At 39.5% G+C, this 18,047-nt stretch overlaps 1 protein-coding gene across 7 annotated transcripts in view; it reads right to left on the reverse strand.

The window, feature by feature from the left end:
- USP37 (ubiquitin specific peptidase 37) overlaps positions 1-18,047 on the reverse strand; it is a 143,994-nt gene that overhangs the window by 112,502 nt on the left and 13,445 nt on the right. The window contains exon 2 of one of the 7 annotated variants that reach the window (XM_077155128.1): positions 17,687-17,849. The exons of the other annotated variants lie outside the window; for them this stretch is intronic. The gene's annotated coding sequence lies outside the window, so the exon portion shown is untranslated. The remainder of the gene's footprint in view (positions 1-17,686; positions 17,850-18,047) is intronic. 7 annotated transcript variants of the gene reach the window in all.

The raw sequence follows: 18,047 nt of genomic DNA on the forward strand, positions 1-18,047 counted from the left end.
TCTCACATTCAGCATTTTAAGATAACTGTATTACAGTTAGGTAGTATCATGCTGTTCATTTCTAAGTTTTGATATTCAGGCTTATATTGCACAATTCGTATCTCCTCAGTTCCAATTACCCAATATCTTACCCTATTTCTACCTCCTGATGGTCTCGAAATATTCCAAGTTTATTCACTAATGTCAGTTAATATCAGTGAGACCATACAGTATTCGTCCTTTTGTTTTTCGCTAATTTCACTCAGCATAATGTCCTTAAGGTTCATCAATGTTGTTATATACTTCATAACTTTATTCTGTCTTACAGCTGCATAATGTTCCATCGTATGTATATGTCACAGTTTGTTTAGCCACCCGTCTGTTGATGGACATTTTGGCTGTTTCCATCTTTTGGTAACTGTAAACAATGCTGCTATAAACATTGGTGTGCAAATGTCTGTGTTGTTGCCCTCATGTCCTTTGAGTAGAGACAGTATATAAATGGGTCCTGTTTTTTAATCCATTCTGCCATTCTATGTCTTTTGATTGGGGAGTTTAATCCGTTAACATTTAGTGTTATTACTGCACGGGTAGTATACTTTCTTTTACCATTTTGCCTTTTGGATTTTATATGTCTTATCTAATTTTCCTTCTTTTTACCTTTACTCATAGTCTTCCTTTCTACACTCTTCTCCACACCTCTCTCTTCTGTCTTTTCGTATCTGTCTCTAGTGCTCCCTTTAGTATTTCTTACAGAGCTCGTCTCTTGATCACAAATTCTATCAGTGATTTTTTGTCTGAAAATGTTTAAATTTCTCCCTCGTTTTTGAAGGGCAATTTTGCTGAATATAGAATTCTTGGTTGGCAGTTTTTCTCTTTTAATAATTTTAACATATCATCCCACTCTCTTCTCGCCTCCCTGGTTTCTGCTGTGAAATCTACACATAGTCTTATTGGGCTTTCCTTGTATGTGATGGATTGCTTTTCTCTTGCTGCTTTCAAGATCCTCTCTTTCTCTTTGACCTCTGACATTCTGATTACTAACTGTTTTGGAGTACGTCTATTTGGATCTATTTTCCTTGGGATGCGCTGCACTTTTTGGATCTGTAATATTAAGTCTTTCATAAGAGTTGGGAAATTTTCAGTGATAATTTCCTCCATTAGTTTTTCTCCTTTTCCCTTCTTTTTCCCTTCTGGGACACCCACAACACGTATATTCGTGCACTTCATACTGTCATTCAATTCCCTGAATTCCTGCTCATATTTTTCCGTTTGTTCCCCTGTATTTTCTTTTTCTTGTTGGATTTCAGATGTTCCATCCTCCAGTTCACTAATCCTATGTTCTGCCTCTCGAAATCTCCCATTGTAGGTTTCCATTGTTTTTTTCAACTCTTCTACCATGCCTTTCATTCCCGTAAGTTCTGTGATTTGTTTTTTCAGACTTTCAATTTCTTCTTTTTCTTCCTACCTTGCCTTCTTTATATCCTCCCTCAATTCATTGATTTGGGTTTGGATGAGGTTTTCCATGTCTGTTTGTATATTCTGAATTAACTGCTTCAGCTCCTGTATCTCATTTGAATTGTTGGGTTTGCTCCTTTGACTGGGCCATATCTTCAATTTTCCTAGTGTGTTTTGTTATTTTTTGCTGGCATCTAGGCATTTAATTACCTTCATTAGTTTATTCTGGAGATTGCTTTCACTTCTTTTACCTAAGGTTTTCTTGCTGGATGAATTTGTCTGTCTGTCTGTTCTTTGATATGCAGTTTAGCTTTATCTGGAATTCTAGCTTAGGTTTTGTTTAAAGAGAAGAATTTTTCAGTTCTTGTTTTCTTGTTTCTTGTCCTACTTGTATGGTGCTTTTTACCCCTACCCTTAGGAGGATCTTCTTAGGTATTATAGACCCCGCCAGATTTTTCCAGACCAAACTCACCTCCCATCAGGAGGAAAGAGTCACCTACGTAGGTTTTCCCCGAGGGTGAGACCCAGGAGGTTGAAAGACTTTCCTGTGAGGTGTCTGGGCTCTGTTTTTCTTATCCTGCCCAGTATGTGGTACTTGTCTGCCTGCAGGTCCCACCAGCATAAGATGATGCAGTACCTTTAACTTTGGTAGACACTCACTGCTGGGGGCGTGGTGGAGACAGAAGAGCAGTTGTAGGCTGGTTTCGATGGCTTCAAATTACCGAGCCCTGGTGTCTGAATTCCTTGATGGAGGGATTTCACCTGAGTTGGCTTCATCCCTCCCCTGGGGAAGGCACAGGATCCAGGTAAGTCCTCAAACAAGCTTGTTTCTGCCAGTGCCTGGGGCAGTTGCAGCCTGAGAAGCCCTGCCACTATATCCAAAGGCAGTCAAGCCTTTGTAGAAACACAGCCACAAAAACCTCTGTTTCCTTTTTTTTTTCTTTTTCCGTCAGCCCTGCCCTCTTGGCGCCGGGGCAAAAATGAGTGACCTCAGCTTTGGCCAGGTTCACCTGAGCAGGGGGCCTATTTTTAGTAGTTAGAATTTGTTAATTAATTCCACAATTGGTGTTTGGTTGGGCTCAGCCCCTGTTGCTGGTAAAGTCTCTTTCCTTTCCCCTCTGGAAAGCAGCCTGTGAGGGAAGGGCGTTGGTCCCCGCGGCTTAGGGAACTCGCGGTTCTGGGGGGGCTCGCAGCCAGTCCAGCTGGTTCAGACTGGGGTACGCTATGTGTCCGGTCACTGACGTGGGCCCAGGAGGTGTTCTGTATTGTTTTCGGTTATTTAGTAGTTGTTCCGAAGGACGATCTAAAACGTGCACATTGCTAAGCCACCATCTTGGCCCGGAAGTCCCCTTGCCATTCAAACTTCATTTCTTTTTACAGCTGAATTAAATTCTATTATATGTATGTACCACATTTTGTTCATTCAGTCATCCACTGATGGACAGCAGAGTTGTTTCCACATATGGCTACTATAAATATGCTGCTATGAACACTGGTGTACAAGCACCTGTTTGAGTCCCTGTTCTCATTTTGTTTAGGTATAGACCCAGGAGTGGAATTACTGGGTCATATGCTAATTCTATACTTAATTTTCTGAGGAAATGAAATACTACTTTCCAAAGAACCTGACCATTTCATATTCTCACGAACAATGCACGAACATTACAATCTCTCTGTAATCTCCCCCAAAATTTTTTCTTTGCTTTTTTTTTTTTTAATAACAGCCATTCTACTGTATGTGAAGTATTATCACATTGTCATTGTAATTCGCTTCTCCCTAATGGTTAATGGTGTTGAGCACCTTTCCATGTGCTTATTGGTCACGTACATATTTTCTCTGGAAAAAATGTCTGCTCAGGTCCTTTAACCACTTTTTAATTTCGGTTGTTTGTCTTTTTGTTGTTGAGTTGTAAGACTTCTTTCTCTATTCTGGATAGTAGACCCTTTTTAAACATATGATTTGCAAGTATCTTCTCCCATTCTGTACATTATCTTTCTAGTTTCTTGATAATGTCCTTGGAGCACAAAAGACTTATACTTTGACGAAGTTAATTTATTTGTTTTATCTTTTGTGGTTCAGGCTTTTAGTGCAGTATCTAAAATCAAATGCTAAATCCCAAGGTCATGAAGATTTGCCCATATGCTACTTTCTAAGAGTTTTAATACTCTTATATATAGGAACTCTTATTTATTTAAAAAATTTTATTAACAAAACCAATCAACATACAACATGAACATACTTTTTTTCGGCACATAGTTGTGTATTCCTTATCATGATTATTTCTTAGCACATTTGCATCAATTCAGAAAAAGAAATATAAAGAAAACAAACAAAAAAATTCACACATACCATACCCCTTACCTCTCCCTTTCACTGATTACTATCATTTCAATCTACTAAATTTACTTTCACATTTGTTCCCCCTATTATTTATTTATTTTTAATCCATATGTTTTACTCATCTGTCCATAAAGAAGATAAAAGAAGCAACAGTCACAAGGTTTTCACAATCACAGTCACACTGTGAAAGCTATAGCATTATAAAGTCATCTTCAAGAAACACAGCTACTGAAACAGATCTACATTTTCAGGCAGTTCCCTCCAGCCTCTCAGTTATGCTTTAACTAAAAAGGTGATATCTATATAATGTGTAAGAATAACCTCCAGGATAACCACTTGACTCTGTTTGGAATCTCTCAGCTAGTGACACTGTCTCATTTCTCTCTTCCCCCTTTTGGTCGAGGCTTTCTCAATCCCTTGATGCTGAGTCCCACCTCATTCTAGGATTTCTGTCCCATATTGCCAGGAAGGTCCATACCCCTGGGAGTCCTGTCCCGCGAAGAGAGGGGGAGGACAGTGAATTTGCTTGTCGTGCTGGCTAAGAGAGAGGAGCAACAAAAGAGGTTCTCTTGGGAGTGACTCTTGGGCCTAATTTTTTTTTTTTTTTTTTTTAACATGGGCAGGCACCAGGAATTGAACCCGGGTCCTCTGGCATCGCAGTCAAGCATTCCTGCCTGCTGAGCCACCGTGACCTGCCCTCTTAGGCTTAAATTTAAATAGGCTTAGCCTAGCCTTTGCAGGGTTCAGTTTCATATGAACAAAACCCAAGATTGGGGGCTCAGCCTATTGCTTTTGTTGTCCGCACTGCTTGTGAGAATATCAAAAATTCTCCACTTGGGGAAGGTGAATTGTCCCCCTTTCTCACCATTCCCCCAAAGGGACTTTGCATACACTTTTAAATTCACAGTTCAAATCCCTCTGGGATTTATCGAGGCATCACTCTGGGTAAACCTACAATTTCTGATGCCCTTGTATGTAGAAATTCTTTTATGTAGGTCCTTGATACATTTCCAGTTAATCTGGTTTATGGTATGAAGTAGGGGTATAAATTTACTTTTTTGGCATATGGAAAGCGTTTCCCCAGAATCATTTGTTGAAAAAACTATTCTTTACCTACTCCATGTTATTAGCACCCTTTTGAAAAATCAACAGCTACTCAACCAAAACCATTCCAGTCAATCCAAAAGAACACCTAGGGGGTATTCAAGATTCTACAAAGGTTCCATGCACTAGGGTAACATTCGAGAAAAGTACAACCTCCAGATGGGTCCCTAGACCAGAGAAGTCCTGAAATGCAGAGGGGCCAGCCTCTCCAGTACATCAAATAGTTCCACCCCCTTATCCAATATTATTTGACAGCTCCTTCCAATTTGAAAAAGTTAGAATGGGCATAGTCCAAACGCCCCTAAGGAGTGCGAGAAAGATCAAGTGCGATGGTGGAGTTATACAGAGAAGGTAGGATTTAAAAATTTGTATGATTGCTGAATCATTATAATTTTTAGTCTTCAGGTATCTTACAGCAGCTAGAAGTGAAAACCTGGAATTGTGGAATTGTAACCCATACCAAACTGAAATCCATTCTACAACTAGTTGTGGCTATGTGTTTTGAATTTTATTGTTTTGTATTTATGTTATTTTCCCAAAAAAGAAAAAATTTTCTTCTAGCCACCAGTGTTTCAGAGCAGCTAGAAGGAAAAATCTAAAATAGTGGAATGGCAACCCATAATAAACTCTGAAATCTGTTCAGTATCTACTTGTTGAAATGTACTTTGAAGATCAGTGCATTCTCTTTCTTTTCTTTGTATACACTTTATATTGAACAATAAAAAACGTTAGAAAAAAAAAGTCAATGATAAGTAGTATCCAGTGTCTTGGAGCAGCCAGAAGGAAAAACCTAAAAATTGTAGAACTGTGACCCTCAGCAAACTCTGAAATCCATTCTATAACTAATCGTTGTGGTGTGCTTTGAAATTCTTTGGTTTTTTTTGTATATATGTTATTTTTCACAAAATAAATATACATACATGTACTTTAACTCAACAGCCAGAGGTGGTAAAACAGTGGCTGAGGGGCAGAATTCTTCCAACCATGCCAGAGCCTCAGGTCGATTCCCTGTGCCTGCCCATGCAAAATAAACAAATAAATAATAATAATAATAAATAACAGCCAGAGATTTGTGGGTCTACTTCTGAACTCTTAATTCTATTCCACTGCTTTATATATGTATCTGCACTCTTTTGATTACTGTAGCTTTGTAGTATGTTTCTATTTTTTTATTTTTCTGCATGGGCAGGCACCGGGAATTGAACCTAGGTCTCCGTGGCCCACCCTGTACTATGTTTTTAAATAGGAAAATGTAAATCCTCCAACTATGTTCCTTTCTCAGGATATTCTGGCTGTTAGGAGCACCTTTCAATTCCATGTGAATTTGAGGACTGGTTTTTACATTTCTGCAAAGAAGGCTGCTAAAATTTTGAAAGGGGTTGCACTGAATCTGTCAGTCATTTTGGATTGTACTGATATCTTAACTATATTAAGCCTTTCAATTCATGAACACAGGATGTTTTCCATTCTTTTATTTCATTCACCAGTGTTTGGTAGATTTCAGCATATGAATCTTTCATTTCTTTTGGTTAAATGCACTCTTAGATACTTAATTCTTTTAGATGATATTACAATTGGAATTGTTTTCTTAATTTCCTCACTAAATTGTTCACTGCCAGTGTATAGGAACACACTTGAGTTTCGCATGCAACCTTCAATTCATTATTAGTTCTAGCAGCTTTCTTGTAGTTAAGATTTTTTACACACAGGGTCACGTATGTGTCATTTGCCAATAGAGATAGTTTTATCTCTTCCTTTCTGATTTGGATGTCTTTTACTTTCTTTTCTTGCTTAACTGCTCTGTCTAGAACTTCTACAACAATGCAGAATAGCTGTAATGATAACAAGCAGCCTTCTTTTGCTCTTGATCACTGAAAGAAAACTTTCAATCTTTCACCATTACTACAGTACTAGTTGTGAATTAATTATAAATGCCTTTATCATGCTGAGAACGTTTCCTCCTATTTCTAGTTTTTTTGAGAATTTTATTCATGAAAGGATAGTAAATTTTGTCAAATGTTCTATGTCTATTGAGAGGATCATGGTGTTTTTTTTTTTTTTTTGCCTTCATTTTATCAATATGATATATTACACTGATGGATTTTCATGTCCTAAACAAGTTTTGCTTTCTTGAAATAAATCCCATTGGTCTTGGTGTATATTCTTTTTAATATGCTGTGGGATTTGGTTTGCTAGTATTCTGCTGTGGAAGTTTGCATCTATATTCATCAGGAAAATTGGACTGTAATTTTCTTTTTGATGATGGTTTCATTTGGCATTGGTAACAGGATAATGGTGGCCTGATAGAATGAGTTAGGAAGCATACCCTCTTCAATTTTTTGGAAGAATCTGCTTTTTTAAATGTTTGGTAAAATTCACCAGTGAAGTCATTTGGTTCTTTTATTAGTTAGGGTTCTCTGGACAAACAGGAGCAACAGGAACTATTCATAAATATTAAATTTATAAAAGTATCTCACGTAACCGTGGGAACGTAGAGTCCAAAATCAGTAGGGCTGGCTGTGAAGATGACCACTCCGATGGGAGGGTCTGGATGAACTCCACAGGAGAGGCTCACAGGCTGAAGGAGGAAGAGAGCGTGGCTCTTCCGAATCATCCTTAAAAGGCTTCCAGTGATTAGATTAAGCATCACTCATTAAAGAAGACATGCCCTTTGGCTAATTACAAATGGAATCAGCTGTGGATATAGCCAACGTGATCATGACTCAATTCTGTGAAATGTTCTCGTAGCAAGATATAAGCCAGCACTGGCCCAACCAGACAAACAGGCACCACCAACTGGCCAAGCTGACGCATGAACTTGAACATGACAGTCCACCCCTTGTCAACTTGGTAGCTATACTGATCACCTTAAACCATACCTAATTTCTAAATAGAACACTATAAAAAGACATATTTTTTTTTCTCACCTAACAATACCCAACTGTCTTGCACATAATCGGAAACACATCCAATATCTCCAGAATAGGGTGCAAATCCTTAGGCAACATTCATTCTTAAACTTGATATCTTACAACTTAAACAGTATAACATGAACAAAATAACATTACAGTCCTTGTTTCTGTAACTGATCACATGGTCGTAGTTCATATTTATCACTACCTTCTTCCACTACCCATTCCATGTTCAGCTCTACCCTCAGCAAGCACTTCAGCTGGCCATGTTTCTTTGCTTGGTGGGGTAACCCAAACCTTCATTCCTGAAGTTTCAGAGCTATTGGTAGCCCTGCCTGGATTGGGTTGCGGCAGTTTTCCATTGACTTTAATCACAGGGCATGGTAGTACTAAAAGACACTCTAGAGAATCCCTTATATTCCAAGAAAACTCTTCTTTACCTCCACTGTGTAGCTGCAGTCCTATTTCCCCGATAGTCTCAATCACCCCAGCCAGTAATGTAATCCCCTTCTTAGCTTGTTGATCCAGGGGCATGATAGCCCAAAATGCCAGGTGGCAGTCTTAGATTCCAGTTCAATGGAATCGTTGTTGTTTCTCCTGGTGGAAGCACTCCCCCTTTATGAACTAAAACCTGCAGACCAGCTGAACTCAAGGTTGCAGGGACAGAAAGTAAAAATTTTCCTAGTGGGTCACTAGGGGTAATAGTGAATGCTGCCACACCCATTTCCACCCCTTGATTCTTGGACCAATGGATGCTGGCTATGGGAGAAACAGCACCATACAGTAGATGCTAATTAAGAGCATACACAGCTTCCTGGAGAACATTATCCCAGCCCTTCAAGGTATTGCCATCTAGTTGGCACTGTAATTGAGTTTTCAGAAGGTCATTCCACCGTTCTATTACTCCAGCTCCTTCTAGATGATGGGGAACATGGTAAGACCAGAAAATTCCACAAACATGTGCCCATTCCTGCACTTCATTTGCTGTGAAGTGTGTTCCCTGATCAGAAGCAATACTGTGTGGAATACCATGATGATGGATAGCATTCTGTAAGCCTATGGATGGTAGTTTGGGCAGAAGCATTGCATGTAGGGAAAGCAAACCCATATTCAGAGTATGTGTCTATTCCAGTTAGAACAAATTGCTGCCCCTTCCATGAAGGGAGTGGTCCAATATAATCAACCTGCCATCACGTAGCCGGCTGGTCACCTTGGGGAATGGTGCCACATTAGGGGCTGAGTGTGGGTCTCTGCTGCTGGCAGACTGGGCACACAGCAGTGGCTGTAGCCAGACCAGCATTGGTGAGTGGAAGTCCATGTTGCTGAGCCCATGCATAACCTCCATCCCTACCACCATGACCACTTTTTTCATGAGCCCATTGGGCAATGACAGGAGTTGCTGGGGAAAGACGCTGACTGGTATCCAGAGAACGGGTCATCTTATCCACTTGATAATTATTTATCAATCAACATACAATATGAACAGTCTTTTTTTTTTTTCTCGTCACATAGTTCTATATTCATCATGATGATCATTTCTTAGAACCTCTGCATCAATTCAGAAAAAGAAATAAAAACAAAAAAAAATTCATACACACCATACCCGTTAACCCTTCCTTTCATGATCATTAGCATTTCAATCTACTGAATTTATTTTGACATTTGTTCCCCCTATTATTTATTCACTTTTAATTCATATGTTTTACTCATCTGTCCACAAAGTAGATAAAAGAAGCATCATATACAAGGTTTTCACAATCACACAGTCACGTTGCGAAAACTCTCTCATTATAAAATCATCTTCAAGAAACATGGCTACTGGAACACAGTTATTTCCAGGCAGTCCCTTCAGCCTCTCTGTTACACCTTAACTAAAAAGGTGATATTTATTTAATGCATAAGAATAGGCTCCAGGATAATTTCTTGACTCTGTTTGGAATCTCTCAGCCATTGACACTTTATTTTGTCTCATTTCTCTCTTTCCCCTTTTGGTAGAGAAGGTTTTCTCAATTCCCTGATGCTGCGTCTCAGCTCATTCTAGGATTTCTGTTCCACATTACCAGGAAGGTCCACACCCCTGGGAGTCATGTCCCACGGAGAAAGGGCAAGGGCAATGAGTTTGCTTGTTGTGTCGGCTGAGAGAGAAGCCACATCTGAGCAATAGAAGAAGTGCTCTTGGTATCCACTAGATTATTAAAACCTTCCTCTGCTGAAGTCATCCTCGGGTGCACATTAACATGGGACACACATATCTTCATGTTTTTAGCACACTCAGAAACGTCTATCCACATACCTCTTCCCCAGACCTCTCTGTCACCTATTTTCCAATTACGTTCTTTCCAAGTCTCTGACCATCCAGCCAAACCATTAGCAACAGCCCATTAGTCAGTATACAAATGCACCTCAGGACAGTTCTCCTTCCAAGGAAAATGACCAACCAGATGCAATGCTTGAAGTTCTGCCCACTGGAAGGTTTTCTCCTCACCACCGTCATTCAAGGACACCCCCAAAAGGGGTTGTAGTGCCGCAGCTGCCCACTTTCAGGTGGTACTTGCATATCGTGCTGAACCATCTGTAAACCAGGCCCGAGTTTTCTCTTCCTCAGTCAATTCACTGTAAGGAACTCCCCAAGATGCCAAAGCTCTGGTCTGGGAAAGAGAAGGTAATGTGGCAAAAGTGGAGACCATTTGGGCCACTTCCTCATGTAACTTACTCGTGCCCTCAGGACCTGCTCTGGCCCTATCTCGTATATACCATTTCCATTTTAGGATGGAGTGCTGCTGCGCACGCCCAACTTTATGGCTTGGTGGGTCAGACAATACCCAGCTCATGATAGGCAACTCAGGTCTCATGGTAACTTGGTGGCCCAAGGTTAAGCGTTCAGTCTCTACTAAGACCAAGTAGCAGACCAAAAGTTGTTTCTCAAGGAGAGTAGTTATCTGCAGCAGATGGTAAGGCTTTGCTCCAAAATCCTAAGGGTCTGCATTGTGATTCTCCTATTGGAGCCTGCCTGAAGCTCCAAACACAATCTCTATTTGCCACTGACACTTCCAGCACCATCGGATCTGCTGGATCATATGGTCCAAGTGGCAGAGCAGCTTGTACAGCAGCCTGGACCTGTTGCAGAGCCTCCTCTTGTTCAGGTCCCCACTCAAAATTAGCAGCTCTTCTGGTCACTCAATAAATGGGCTAGAGTAGCACACCCAAATGAGGAATATGTTGTCACCAAAATCCAAACAAACCAACTAGGCGTCATATCTCTTTTTTGGTTGTAGGAGGGGCCAGATGCAGCAACTTCTCCTTCACCTTAGAAGGGATATCTTGACATGCCACACACCACTGGACACCTAGAAATTTCCCTGAGGTGGAAAGCCCCTGTATTTTTGTTGGATTTATCTCCCATCCTCTGACACGCAAATGCCTTACCAGTAAGTCTAGAGTAGTTGCTACTTCTTGCTCACTAGGTTCAATCGACATGATATCATCAACATAATGGACCTGTGTGATCTTTTGTAGGAGGGAGAAACGATCAAGGTCTCTGCGAACAAGATTATGACATAGGGCTGGAGAGTTGATACCCCTGAGTAGGACAATGAAAGTATATTGCTGACCTTGCCAGCTGAAAGTAAACTGTTTCTGGTGGTCGTGACTAACAGCTATTGAGAAAAAAGCATTTGCCAGATCAACAGCTGCTTACCAGGTACCAGGGGATGTACTGATTTGCTCAAACTATGATACCACATCCGGAACAGCAGCTGCAATTGGAGTTATCACCTGGTTGAGCTTATTCACATCATCCTCCAAGACCCATCCATTTTCTGCATAGGCCAAATAGGAGAGTTGAATGGGGATGTGGTGGAATCACCACCTCTGCATCCCTCAAATCCTTAAGCATAACAGTAATCTTGCAGTCCCTCCTGGAATCCAGTATTGCTTCTGATTTAGTATTTTGCTAGGTAGGGGCAGTTGTAGCAGCTTCCAATTGGCTTTTCCCACCATAACAGCCCTCACTGCACGAGTTAGAGGGCTAATGTGGGGATTCTGCCAGTTCCTCAGTATTATCTATTCCAATTACACCTTCTGGTACTGGGGAAGTAACTGCAGAATGGGTCCAGGGCCCCACTGGCTCTACTGTGAGACCAACCTGAGCTAAAACTCCTTCAATCACCTGACCTCCATAAGCCCCCACTCTGACTGGTGGACCAGAGTAACGTTTTGGGTCCCCTGGTATTATTGTCACTTCTGAACCGGTGTCTAATAATCCCCAAAATATCTGATCATTTCCTTTTCCTCAATGCACAGTTACCATGGTAAAAGGCCATCAGTCTCCTTGGGGAAAGCTAGGAGGAAGATTAACAGTATAGATTTGTGGCAGTGTAACAGGGTTCTCCACCACAGGGACATGGCCTCACCTTCATTCAAGGGGCTCTGGGTCTGTAAACTGTCTCAAGTCTGGAAATTGATTAAGGGGCCGTGACTCTGTGTTTTTTTAATTCAAGTTAGACTTCTGTTCACTTGACCTAGAACTCTTTTGTTTATACAGCTCAAACAAGAATTTAGTAGATTGCCCATTTACTATATTTCTAGGCACCCCATGATTTACTAGCCAACACCACAAATCTTAACGAGTCAGGTTATTTTGACTCCTGCTTTGAGTTTGCTGTCAAGCCATGTCCACCCTATCTGTGGTGATTAAGTGCTGCCACCTAACTTCTCCCAACTCAGGATTGGTCATCCCCAGTCTGTTTAAGGATTCCAGCTCAGTGACAGCAGTTCCTACAATAATATCTGATCTACAGTCAACTGCAAGTACAGAGCTCTTCTTCAGGGATGATGACGCTAGTCTCACAAATTTATTTCTCACTGTTCTGGCAAAAGGTGCACCCTCCGGACACTCCTAGGGCGTAAGAGCAGGCTTTGCATGATAAATTCACTCTAACATTCCAATCTCTCTAAGCCTCTGGATCCCCTCATGTACATTATACCAGGGCAGTTCTGGAATTTCAACCTCAGGTAATATCAGCCACCTTTTGATACATCGGTGTAGCCAACCATCCAAACAAACTGTTAATGCCTTTTCTAACCCCTCTAGCTATAACAGTGAATACAGAACCTCTGCTTAGTGGGCCCATATCAATAAATTCAGCCTGATCCAGCCTTATATTTCTCCCACCATTATCCCACACCCTTAAAATCCACTGTCACACATATTCTTGTCTATGTAAATTGGAAATCTTATACAGTTCTTTTGGAGTATAACATACCTCCTCATGTGTGATACTTTGTACCTCACCTTTAGGGGCCTTTTGGGACTTTAGTCTATTTATAGGTCTGGAAGAAAGAAGAGGGGGTTGAGGGGGGGTCATGAAAAGAGTTAAAAGTCTCTTACAAGCCATTTGCTTCAGGGCATTCATTTGCAGTTTCATCTGGTGAAACAGGATTAATCACTCTACGGCTAATCCCTTCAGGTAGAGTTTGGGTAGCCAACTTCTCAAGGCAGGCTGGAGGTGGGGCATCTATGTCTTCAGGGCAGACTATTACAAGGTTATCTAGAGAAGACTCAGCATGACCTAGGGTTTCAACCTCACCACTGATGTCATTATCCATTCATATGTCGCCATCTCATTTTTCAGGATCCCACTCCTTTCCAATCAATGCCCTCACTTTAACAGCAGACACCATGCAAGATTGAGATTTCAATTTATGTTGTAAAGCTGCTACTCTAACAATAAGATTCTGAGTCTGATTCCAGAGATCTCACGTCTACAGCTACAGGAAATAAGATTTTCCTTCAGGACACTCATAGAAACATCCACATCCTCAGACAGCGCTTATGTTTGAAGTCTTAAGCTCATCCCTTTCACTCATTAATGTATACAGTGTATGTAACAACAACCAGCCAACATCTCTATACTTCCTATTTCCACAAAACTCCGTAAAGGTGTAAAAAACATTATCCCCCAGAGCCTGGCTTCATACAAGCAAAGCATTAGAAGAATCAAATGATACATATTTTGCCAATCTCTTTTGTCATCTCAATCCATGGATTGGCAATGTCATTCTGATTATGTGAATCAGAGTCCTTAGTGCCTTTGAGTCCAGTCAGAGTAGAAAACCATTCATAAAAACCCATTTTTAAGATTCTGATTCTTAAGATCCACTCCTGATACCAAGCTGTATCAGTTAGTTCTTCTGAGAAACAGAATCAACAGGAAACATACGTAAATATAAAATTTAGAAAAGTGCCTCATATAACCATGGGAACATAGAGTCCAAAATCTGTAGGGCAGGCTGTGAATCCAACCATTCCAATGGAGGGTGTGAATGAACTCCACAGGAGAGGTTCATCAGCTGAAGCAGGAAGAGAGCCTGTCTCTTCTAAATCTTCCTTAAAAGGCTTCTACTGATTAGATTAAGCATCACTGATTAAAGAAGACATGTCCTTGGCTGATTACAAATGGAATCAGCTGTGGATGTAGTGAACGTGATCATGATTTAATTTTGTGAGATGTCCTCATAACAAAAGACAAGCCAGCACTTGCCCAACCAGACAAACAGGAACCACCACCTGGCCAAGATGACACATGAACCTGACCATGACAGTTCTGAACATTTTTCCTGAGAGGTTTTTGATTATTTATTCATTTTTCCTGAGAGGTTTTTGATTATTTATTCAATCTCTTAACTTGTTACTAGTCTGTTGAGATTTTCTATTCCTTCTTGAGTCAGTGCAGGTAATCTGCATGTTTTTAGGAATTTGTCCATCTCATGTAAACTATCTAATTTGTTTAGAGTACAGTTGTTCATAGCAGCGCCTTATATACCCTTTTTATTTCTGTATGGTCAGTAATAATGCCACTATTCTCATTTCTGATTTTAGTTATTTGCCTACTTTCTTTTCTTGTGGGGAGGTGGTCAGTCTCACTAAAGGTCTGACAATTTTACTGATCATTTCCAACAGCCAACTTTTAATTTTTTTGATGCTCTCATTTCCTTCATTCTGCTAAAGTTTGGGTTTAGTTTACTGTTCCTCAAGATGTGAAGTTATGTTACTGAAATATTTCTTTTTATCATACTTATATATCTCATATAGTATTTACTGCTATAAATTTCCCTCTCAGCACTGCCTTTACAGCAATCTATAAGTTGTGATATGATGTGTTTTTGTTTTGGTCCATCTCTACGTATGTTCTAATTTCCTGTGATATCTTTTTATCTATTGGTTGTTTAAGAGTGTGCCCTTTACCACAAAATTCAAAATTACCAGTTTTCCTTCTGTTACTGATTACTAGGTTTAGTCCATGTGGTTAGAAAGATTTCGCGTATGGTTTCAATAACTAAATTATCTGAACCTTGTTTTGTGAACTAACATATGCTCTATCTTGGAAAATGATCCACATACACTTGAAAAGATTATGTATCCTGCTCTTGCTGGGAGATCTGCAAAGTTTTCAGCCATTATTTCTTCAAATAGATTTTCTGCCCCTATACTTCTGGACCTCCTAGAATGCAAATGTTGATACACTTGGTGCAGTCCCACAGGTTCTTCAGATCTGATAATTTTTCTTTGTTCTTTTTTCTTTCAGCTCCTCAGATCAGATGATTTCAGTGGTATTATCTTCAAGTTTGCTGAGCCTTCTTCTGGCTGTTCACTTTTGTACCCTTCTATTGTATTTTTCACTTCAGTTATACTTTTCAGCCTCAAAATTTCTATTCGGTTCCTTTTCATAATTTCTATCTCTTTACTGGAATTGCCATTTTGTTAATATACCATTTTCCTGATTTCCTTTAGCTCAGTGATCCTATTCAAGAGATCTGATCTAAAATCTTTGATTAGCTATTCCATTAACTGGACTTCCTCCTGGATAGCTTCTCTTGAATTCTTTATTTTAATCCCTGTGACTGGGCCATATTTTTCTGTCTCTTTGTATGTTTTGTAGTTTTTTTGCTGAAAACTGGACATTCTGAGTATTATAGTATGGTCACCCTGAAAATACTGTTCACTCACTCCTCAGTCCTCAAGGATTTCTGAATTTTATTTGTTGAGGGCTAGAGCTACCTAATTTCCACTTTTCCAAAGTGAAATTTTGGAAATTTCACTATTTTCATTTTCACTATTTCTGCAGAGTGTAAATTCCTTGATTTCTATGGTTATTGAAATATCTGTTTTGTCATCTCTGCAGTCATCAATTGGTGGACATAATTTTCACTAAAATTATAGAAAAATTAGACATGTAGACTGTTTAATTCTGTTGATAGATTCCAATGGGAAGCCACTTTTGCCAAGAGGTCAAAACTAAGGCTAGCATCCATGCTAGTTTCTCAGGAATCTGTCAGATTGACCTTGACAGATTTTTGGAAGACAAGGCTTCCTTTGGCCACTCTGGCCCCCACCCAGCTGCTCCTGGAACATAGGATTGTTACCATAATAAATGCAGTGAGGCTTAAGAATAGGTGATGGTTATCTTGCACATGCTCTCACTTACAAAAACCTGATATTTCGGCAGCCTCTCCATTCATCCAGCATTCCTGTTGTTGTTCTAACCATCCAATCAGGTTTCAGAATTAGCAGCCAGTAATACCAACCTCTTTTTTCCAGCTCATTCAATGTTATGGTCAGGATAGCAATTTGTAGAACTTCCTTCTCTACCATTTTGTGGCCACCCAGTTTCCTTAGTTTCTAAACAATTTCTGTAAGGTAGGCATACACAAATTCCTATTCTGTAATGTTCCCTCAGCTGGCAGAAATAAACATTTCTAAAAGTTGCCTTTTGCTAAAAACATACCCTCTGAACAGAATAAATAAAGAAGTAATAGGATATTTGATTATTCTCTAAATTAGGGAGAAATGATCTCTATCAATAGTTAGAAAAGTGTAAAACAACTTACCAGACGACTTAATTTATATTCAAAATTTAAGTGGTCTATATATCTAGCTTCAGGTCTTAAATTTATGTCCTTGGTTCGAAATTCTCTGGTAATGCAGAGAATTAACATGCAGAAGGAAAATAGGCTTTATAAAGGCATTATTTCAGTTAATTTACCATCTAAAAAAAATCAAACTTAAATAAAAGGGATAAAGTTTGTTCATTAGCAAACAAGATGAACATAATGTTGAACTTGCTCATTACTTCCAATTCCATGACTGAGATTTCATTTACTCCGACAAATGTAATAACTATCCACATTGTAAAAACGTCCAACTTTTAAGCCCAACTCCAGCTCTCTGAAGGAGCTCTTGTTTACCTAATGTGCCTACTAGATACCAACTTTAAATACCTGACACATTAAACAAGTCATCTCTCTCCCTATCCTTATAACTCAAATCTTCTCTACTTAATACCATAGAGGACATGAAAGGGACTACCATTCACTCAAAAATTTAGACATCTCCCCAGACTCTTTTATCCCTTATCCTCCTAATGTAATGGTTGTTTAAGTCTTCTTGAAATCTCTTTCAAATATACACTTTTCCCCTCTTGCCTCTTCTACTACCTTTTCCTTTGTTCAGGAACAAAGGAAATTCTCACCTAAACTTCCACAATAACCTTCTAAATGTTCTTATTTGCCTACCACCTCATAAAGTCAAGTCATCTATCTGGGTTCCCAAAGGAATCTGAATTTCAAGTCCTAAGAATCTGAGGTTCCCTTAGTATGATATACAAGATACTTTAAAATCTGGTCCTTGATTAGCTCTTCAGTTTCTATTTCTGACACTCATTCCCCATTGTCTACTTATTTTAAAATAATTTTCTGGTTCCTTGAGCACTGATTACATTTGTATGTGTTTGCCCATGTATAGATATCATCTTCAGGTCATGCTCATTGTATCCAGCAAACTCCTAATTATCTTCTAAATCTTCAGAGAGAGCATAAACCACTCTCACGTTACCTTAAATTTTAAGAGAAGAATATCTCATTCAGCACAGTATCCTTAGCCCTTAGAACAGTATCCAGCACAATGTAGGTGGCTAACACATGACTCATGAACGCATACTGATCTAGAACTGGGATGACGCTGTAATCACAGGTAGAATCATCAGATCTGTTTGGGACTGAAATTTAAATATTTATTCAGTGAAAACTTGGGTTGAGGACTGAAAAGAAATCTATTTGAAAAAAAATCCTTCTTTTGTTGATATGGACAATCATTGAATATATCTATGTGATAGGAACTATTATTGTTTCTACTACCCATGCCACTACTTCTAACCTAATTAAGAATATCTTTGATATACTAAATTAAAAACGAA

The sequence above is a fragment of the Tamandua tetradactyla genome, chromosome 3, assembly GCF_023851605.1.
Source record: "Tamandua tetradactyla isolate mTamTet1 chromosome 3, mTamTet1.pri, whole genome shotgun sequence".
In the NCBI taxonomy this organism is placed as follows: Eukaryota; Metazoa; Chordata; class Mammalia; order Pilosa; family Myrmecophagidae; genus Tamandua; species Tamandua tetradactyla.